This window comes from Diadema antillarum, unplaced genomic scaffold (genome assembly GCF_040938485.1).
Source record: "Diadema antillarum isolate AM-2024a unplaced genomic scaffold, OU_Dant_1.0 scf00000090, whole genome shotgun sequence".
Taxonomy (NCBI): Eukaryota; Metazoa; Echinodermata; class Echinoidea; order Diadematoida; family Diadematidae; genus Diadema; species Diadema antillarum.
Genome location: NW_027270979.1, coordinates 55,922 through 64,940, shown reverse-complemented (window position 1 = coordinate 64,940; position 9,019 = coordinate 55,922). Strand labels below are relative to the sequence as shown.

Genomic DNA, 9,019 nt, shown 5'->3' with positions numbered 1-9,019 from the left:
GAGTAAGCGGTAGGCTACTCTTATACAACAAAGTGACAGATCGGATAGGAGGTCATAAACCATGCATAGGAAAGGAGTGCGCTTCTATACTCTTTGTGTCGTAAACATTACATAGGGCACAGAATCACGTAATCCAGTGGAAGTCCTCGTACTTTTAACAGGTCATTTATAAAAGAGCTGTGATGATTACGGACATGAGTCTACCCCCCCCCCCCCGCGTCCTCGTGAATTCAGCTGACAGGATCGATAAGCAGTGGAAAGCATTTACTGTAATTTCCAATGTTAGGCTTCCCTCGAGTTCTTAGTACACTGTAGTACAAAAAGTAAATACGTACCTCATCAACCTGTATCAAGATAGATTTTTGATGTAGCCTAATGCGCTAATCGCGTGCATTATCATTACAATTATGTGCGTATCACATTGTGTGTTTGTGTGTGCGTGTACGTATCATGTGTACGCAGGTCATACGGTCGGGTTCTTACGAAACCCTGCTGCACTCGGCGGCGGTCCCATGGTGTAATGGTTAGCACTCGAGACTCTGAATCTCGCGATCCGAGTTCAAATCTCGGTGGGACCTCACTCTTTTGTTAGATCTACAATTCCTCACATTCGTATAAAAAGGAAGTACGACCTCTCATCAACAAACTGTGTTTGAGATTTACGGTCGCTGATGTGTAGACCTATAAGCCAGTTCAGTTTCCAATGAACTCATCAGAACCATAGACTTTTTTTTTTTTTTGATTAGAAGGGCGGTCGAAAATAGCAAAGCAGAAATCGGTAATTCATATGAACATTTTTGTAAGTGCTGCATAATTTGATAATTCGGTAATTTGGTCGAAAAGAATACATTCACTACTACATTCCGAAATACACCTCGTCCATACAGTACTAACCGGTTAGGACATGAATACTATGACACAGTTTTCATAAAGATAATATATGCAGTTTTTCGGACACCATAGTTACAAGTGCTCAAATTGCAACTGTGAACTATAGCTTATTACGTGAATAAGATATGTAATAATGCATTCTTCCATCTCGTACGTAGCCAATTTTCGGGTTGTTAATTCATGTTCATTCAGACAGTGAAGAAAAAAAAAAGAAATGAGTAGGCTCTATACCGCGGGTTCTACAGTATAGTAAAATACCGCACTCACACACTCTTGTATGAACTCTTGGGATTCGCGCTTGAAACACAATGGTCACACGTCACATAAACAGCAGATAACAGCGTGGTTATTTCAGAAAAGACTAACTACTAAAATGCTTGTTACATACTATGATTCTTGAATATTATACAAGCCTGGCACCCTTGGCTGAATCATTATTGGACCAAGTCCTTGGTGATTCATTCGGGCGTATAAATCATCATCCTCGTGACGTAAACATTTAAATTCTAAGGTCGGAGACATATTGCCATCTCTCAGCTGGAACTGAAGATGATATAATTTTAATCTTATATCTGATACAAAATATTCGCCCCTGCGGTTTATGTCACGAATGAAGTTCGACATTGTTTTGTTTTTGTTTTTTGCTTTATTTTTAAGCTGACCAGTCATGTCCTATAAGGGGCATTGTGCTGCAGGTCTGAAATGATCCTTATTAAACCCTCGTCGGTTAAGAATGATAAGGGCGTTAAGTTGTCACAAAACCCATAGTGTTCAAGATGACTTAACGCCCTTCTCATTCTCAACAGACGTATATGCTTGACGTTGTGTAACCAATATTGTCAAATAATCTACATTGAGTTTCGTAAAGTATCTCATAGCAGCTGCATGTATGAGGACAGATCGTATATATACACACACTCACATACTGAGAGTCTATAAAGAGTATCATCGCAAAATGGGCTAAGCATCACTTTTAAACATTTTAAAGTCCACCATCAGATAAAGTATTGTAAAACCTTTAAAGTGATGCCTCACTTGTAACATAACAAGGTATATTGGAGTTATGCTTAAAGATATCCCATATTTTCTTCTTATTATTTTTTGTCTTTTAGCAGATTTAATCACTATTAAATTTCATCTTAAGAATAAAGATACATGTAACTCGTTTTTGCGATCAAACATTTCATATAATTATGTATGTTAACATATATGCGCGCGTATGTTTGTGTTTACATAAAACAAGTTTTAAGTGTCTTTTCTCTCGCTCTCTCTCTCTGTCGGCCAGAAAAGGAAATGTAGTAGCGATAAAACGGAACACTGCCTTGAACCATAACTTATCAAACTCTGGGATTTTTGTCGCTTGCAGTTTGGTAAAATGTAGGTGCGCTACGATTGTGAAACCTTGTGACGAACCAATTGATACACTATTCTTCTCCGTTATCCTTCATTAACAAATTTAAGGCTATGAGTCAGACAAGGTCATACGTTGTACAATCAAAAAACGCACTACAACGCCCGAGGACTTCCAGTATATACGGTGTGCTCCGATTTGTGACCGGTTTTACACAACGAATACGCTTTTGCAACGGATGAAAAGTACACACAAAATTTAATGATTACGTCATTTGTGACTTTGTCGCAGCCTATAAAAGAAAACAATAACACAAATCGTCGACTTGGTAAATATCTTTATTCCTCCATCCACAGCCTATCCCATCGGTCTGAACTGAAGTGACATAATGATTGTGTGTGTGTGTGTGTGTGTGTGTGTGAGGTTAAAATATGTATTTGTGTCTTAGATCTATATGTCATTTTAAAAAAAGGAGATCCTGCGTTCGTATGTGGACAAAATGAAACTAGAGGAGCACTCTGAGAGCGCAGACCTCCGCCAAGCATGCAGCTCATTTCCACCACTGATCTTGTTCTTCCATTAGAGATAATGTATCAGTGGTTTCCACCAATACGTACTTATTTAGCATGTGCTATACGTACTTACTTGCTTATATAGCATGTGCTGAAAGTCGCCCGATTTCCCAGTGCGACCGTGTGTCTCAAAAAAACAAAACAAAAAACTATACACTTTTGAAATGCCCGCCAAAGAAAAAGATATACAATTCTGACGGAAAGGTCTATATGTATGGATAGCTTATGGACTCAACTCTCAAATGACACCAAAGAGTCTGAAAACATTTCATGCTTAGATGAGCACTGCTCACTTTTGTAAAGGGTATGAAAATTAGGAATTAGCCTTCCAAATTTGCGAGAGGTGAGTCTGTTGGAGCTCACAAAACTGAGGTTGATATGATCAGGGACCTACGTAGGTCCATGATATGATGAATTCATGTTGATCCATTGCTATCTGTGGGAAAAGATTTATTTGTAAGGATAGTTACAATAATTATTACGGTTTCATCTTTCATATGACACCAAAGTGGTATTCTGTTACCATAAAAGAACACTGCTGCGGTGTGAACTGAGGCATCTCCATCTTTGGTTGTCAGTCTAAGACCCCAAGATGAATGAGGGCTGAGTATCAACTTACAGCTCTTAATTTATTCTTAATGTTTCATGATCAAGTGACACACTGTTACCGCTGGTTACACACTGTTTAGATTTTTTAACTTTACTGATTTGAATAAAAACCTCCACCCCACATTGAACATCATTCTCATTGATTTACTTAATACCCTGGTAGGGTTCATGTAACATTGATGGATTGTCAAAAAAGAAAAGAAAAGAAAGAATGTCAAAAATGTCAGCTATTTATTCTTTAGGTCAATGGGTAACCTGAATAATAAGTAGCCAGTAGCTGAAAATAAATGCAATGTGGGGTGAAGGTTTTCATTCAAGTCACAGATGTAAAGAGTGTGTAACATGAAAATTGCAACATGTACCATCACCTCATCCTGACTCATATGAACACACCATTGAGTCTACCAGGGAAATTTGCAATGCTACAATAAAATAAATGCAACTGGGTTTCACTCATGCATAAAAGTTTGGTTTAATAAACCATAAAATTCACTCAGCAAACCCAATCTGATTGCAATTGATCATGAATTTACCATATCAACTTCAACTTTGTAAGCTCCAACGGACTCACATGTCGCAAATTTAAAAGGCTAATTCCTGCGCAGCATAATTTTCCTACCCTTTACAAAAGTGAGCAGTACTCATTCAAGTATAAATTATTTGTAGACTTTTTGGTGTCATATGAAAGTTGAGTCCATAAGCTATCCATACATATAAACCTTTTCCACCAGAATCATATGTTTCTTATTTGGCAGCTATTTCCAAAGTGTACAGTTTTTTTTTTTCGAGACACCCTGTAGAAGCCTTTGTTACGTCATAAACCGTCAGCCGCACGGCGCGCCTCGCCCTATAGCGTGCAGAAACTAGAGCATACACGTACTTTAGTGCGCGCATGCAAACCTCAAATACGCGCAGCCTGAACTTCCAAGTTCATTGACCCTATGTATACCTGCCAAAATATCAAAAATCCTTTATAAATTCCCCCCCCCCCCAATTGTCGGATCACTACCAAAATTTAATCATCTGTTACTTCTATCATTCTAAACCTTTCCTGCAAGTTTCATCCAAATCCGTCAACTACTTTTTGAGTTATTTTGCACACGGACAACTAACAACGAACGAACAAACCATATTTATATTCATGTTCCATATTCCACATTTCATATTCTTTAAAATTCCATTTGATTTCGAAGTAAAATATGTTTAACACAACAGTCAATTTAGACATAATTTCACAATGTATAAGGACATGTAATATAATGATGTGTAATATGAGGAACCTACTAAAAAGCAATTAGGATGTAGGTTCCAAAGTAATAATATAAGAGTTTAATACAACGGGCTAATTACGAAAGATGACGAAACACATGCAAAATTAAACCTGTCGAGATTACAATAAAATCTACGGAATGTACAAAATGGTTTATAATGTTTATGATAAAACTCAAAGTTTCGATGCTATACATAAGATTGCAATATTGGTCAAGCAAATGTAGTCAAGCAAATGTAATCACCCGAGCAAGGCATCGTTGCGAATATAAAGCACAGTTTATCAATTGATCGCGACAAGTAATAAACATAGGATTTTTACAAATTGGCTTTTAGATTTTTAAAGGAACTCAGAGAACTTGATTGCAAGCGAACAGAATCTAACTCATTCAAGAAAGAAGGGCCGGTCGAAGTAATTGTCTTAAGGGATAAGAGTAAAAGTACTAAAACTGTACGAACGGGAGAAAAGTGATAATAATGATCCACTGTGTATTGTAAAGGGTAATTATGGGTTTCACTGTTTTTAACAAACATTGAAGAAAATAAAATAGGAAGATTGCCAATGCTCAACTTATACCTAAAAATTCCAACGTGATACAAAATACAAATCAGAACCTTTTAGTAATTTACTGGAAACAAACAATATTCATTTGTATGATCCCAAAAATGTGCGCGATTTAATTTTATAAATTATAGAATATGCAAGTCCTCTTTCTGAATTAAAAAAAAAAAACCCGAATCAATTGTAGGTTTTGAGCAATTCATCCAGGCCAATATTCCGTAATCTAAGTAAGGTATAGGCCCCTATAGTTATAGGTTCTAGAACCTCTACTATATAGTACTAATAATAGAGTTGAATAGAGAGAATGCAATGTTGGCTTTGGGGAGAGGTATGCCTATTTCAATTTGTGAATAACTCCAACGTTGTTGTTTTTTTCTTTATAATATTTGATTAAAATTGGGTTTGGAATGACTTAAACATCCAAAAACAAAGTAAAACAAAGTGATCGTAAATATTAGAATCGCTTTTTATCTCAGCCATTTCAAAACCAATTTTCATCAAATAGAAACGTTGAATTCCTCATAGAATTACATGCTCTTTCATATTTCATGAGAAGATTCTCATTATCTCACCCAAAAAATGTTAGAAACCTAAAATTAGGTCTCAACCAAAACTACATGTATACTAAGTAAATTTACCACGATCCCTTTGTAACAAAATAGATCAATGGTCTACAACACAACTTCACAAGTTTCGTTCGTCTAATCGAATTGTGGTTTATGAGATTAAAAATGTAACTGTGTAGTGTGAGGACTGTAAGTTGTAGGCTACATTTTGTACAGTTGTAGGCCTACTTGTAGGAGAGTTGAACGTATCACCGGGCGCTTTTTTATTTTTTATTTTTTATTTTTTCGTGGCTCTGAATTCCGTAGGCCTAACCAGTTAGACTATTTAAACCTTACTCAATCAGGACTCAGAGGATGATAATATTTCGGCCAAAAATAGCACCAGTTATTCACAAAGATGTCAAAGTCCTGAAAATTACGAATTCAGCAAAATTATGAAATTATTATTCACTCCGATTTTTCAAATGCACCCCTCTCCGGTGTAAAATCGCATTATGATTCCGGACACGACTTTCGTTATAAATTGATAGATAGAGGTTCTAAGAACTTCTAGGCAACCTAAAGGAATATAGCGAGTCGGGAAAGGCGCGTTGCGCAGCTAAGCTAACCGTTAGCTATTAAGTTCTAACATTATAACCCCTTTTGATGAGATGCTATACCACTACCAGCAAGTAACGTTTGAATAGGCCTAAGTTAAACGTTAGGCCCTAGTAGGCTACTAACACATGTTAATCAGTCGAAAAAAAACTAACAGTTAGCGGTCTAGACCTATCCAAGAATACGTCACTTACCTACTTTTTATGAATCCCGGGATGAGCAGAGGATTTGCACTCAGATGTTAAAAGAGTTGCTTGTAGCTGTTTCATTAATGTTGGTTGTACCAGTTTTCGCTTTTGTCCTTGAGGTGTCTACTCTGTAACATGTTAGACCTAACGTTAGTGTTATATCCCCGAGATGAGAATTCTGTAGAAGCTGCATGCATGCCTATAAAGGTCATGCCAATGGTCATGACATTCACGTGATTGCTTTATGCGCTGCGTATGCGGAGCGCGCGCGTAGGGTGTATAAGCGCGCAAATTAAATGTAATACAAGTTTGTTTCCGGTCTGTGTACAACGTTTAGGAAGTGGGGAAAAAAAAGTCGACAAATTCCCGGGGGGGGGGGGGGAGGTGGGTGGGGGAGGATTTCATCTCGCGTTTTAGTGTAGATTGTCTTCCTCACAAAAAATATCTGACCGTACCTTATCCTTGCATCCGAATGGCTGCGAGCAAACTTTGTAGAAAAAAAAATATTTGAGAAAACGCTTGATGAATTAATGCTCCCCAGATCTTTTTTGCTATGTCATTGTTATTATAGATACATAGGGCCCTACATAAGATTTATTATCGTTGTTATTATTATCATTATTATTGTTATCATTATCATCATTATCATCATTATTACTATTATCATTCATTATTATTATTATTATCATTATTACTATTATTATTATTATTATTGTTACAATTATTATTTTCATTATCATCATTATCATTGTCATTTTTAGAGCTCTATAGACCTTTACCTTCTTATCCTGCCGAAAAATCCCGGCCCCCACTCAGGGGGTCTAAATTAACCATGCCTGTTCCACAATCTGATACACCCTTTAGGGGTGGAAATCGGTCAGGATTGTGACCCCCTATCACGGGCTTCAGGAAGGGAAGCCATCAAAAGTGCCCCCTGTCACAAGTTTTTGGAAAGGAAGATAGCAAAATTATACCCCGTAAATAAAGGAAGAGAATGTTTGGAGAGATCGACTTTCTCTTGCTGAATACAGACCTATATATACCGGGGATCTTAAGTGCAAAAAGAAGGGCAGCCCGGCATGCTTGCTTTGCAGCAAAACATGCACAGCAAGCACAGTCAGGATAATGGGGCAAACACCAAAGAAGCAGCACTACCCAAAATGAATGAATTTTTGATGGGGTTGAAACTAACCCTGTTCAGTTGGACCCTATTTCATTATAGTTGGAGAAAGATTTGAAAACTTTCCATAATTAAAAATATTTCGAGGTCCTAATATCCAACCCCCCTTTTCAACGATTTTTCGGGATATTCTTTTTTTTCGAATTGAGCCTCTAAAATGTAACCCCCTTTCCCGAAAAATCAATAACGCGCAGAGGTGTAGAATAACCACCTGATAGTACAATGGTTTGATAAATAAAACAAATTACACTAATAAAAATCTACAGTTTGCAGCAACGTTTATCAATTTCATCGTGCTTTTTGGAATAGGTTTCAGTGTTCACATTTGCCTTTTTATTGGTTCCACATTGAAAGCAAAGGAATTCTCCAAATTCTCTCCACATATTTATTGTTCACCCAATCTCTCGCATGATTTTGTCGCGTATAAACTTGATATAACTGTGCGTCATAACGTGACTACATATAGGCCTATACGTGTATGATATTATGTATTTAATTCGTCAATCTCCTTTGATATACACTGTATAATGAATCATCTATTGTTATAGCTGGTGAATAGACGAATAAAAGTGGTAAGCCCTAAGAAAAAAATTCGGAATAAACAAACGAGCAAAAATTGATCAATTTATGGGAAAAGATTTCAGGGATGTCTCTTTATTTTCTGTTTCCAATGTGCATTACCCCCCCCCCCCCGATACAATTTCATCTTCTAGAACACTTTAATGAGAGATAACTTTGCTCCAAAATTGCTTCAAACAAGCAATATATTAAAATGAATGCCAAAATGAAGAATTTTGGGTGAGCGCGTGTATAAACGCTGAACAGAAATCTATGTACATACTCTAGTGTACCAGTAACATATGAAGGTCAAGAGTGCTCATTGAAACTTTGTTTTTTTCAATTGAATGGTTTGATTTTGCTGAGAAAAGATAATAACAGCCGTAAAAGTCTATTGAACGTTGTCTTTTATACCATTTCTTGACGTAGGGTTGGTGAACGTGTGTGAACATGGACAGACCAACTTGCTGCATTTTGATCTGTCCATGCCTTAACTAGTTCACCAGTAAGTCTAGAATATGGTCTAGATTGTATTGGGGGTACTGCACATAGGAAACAAAAAATAAAGAGACATCCCTGAAAAGTACCCTGACTTATTGTGGAATATGCCCACATTGTATACATAAGTTGCATTGCACTCTACTGGTGCATGGTGGACTCATCTCGACTTGACAAA

At 36.9% G+C, this 9,019-nt stretch overlaps 1 non-coding gene across 1 annotated transcript; it reads left to right on the top strand.

Annotated features, from left to right (window-relative positions):
• Positions 1-506: 506 nt before the first annotated feature.
• Trnaq-cug (transfer RNA glutamine (anticodon CUG)) lies at positions 507-578 on the top strand. The gene has a single exon. It is a non-coding gene; the product is annotated as a tRNA-Gln (tRNA).
• The last annotated feature ends 8,441 nt before the right edge of the window (positions 579-9,019 follow it).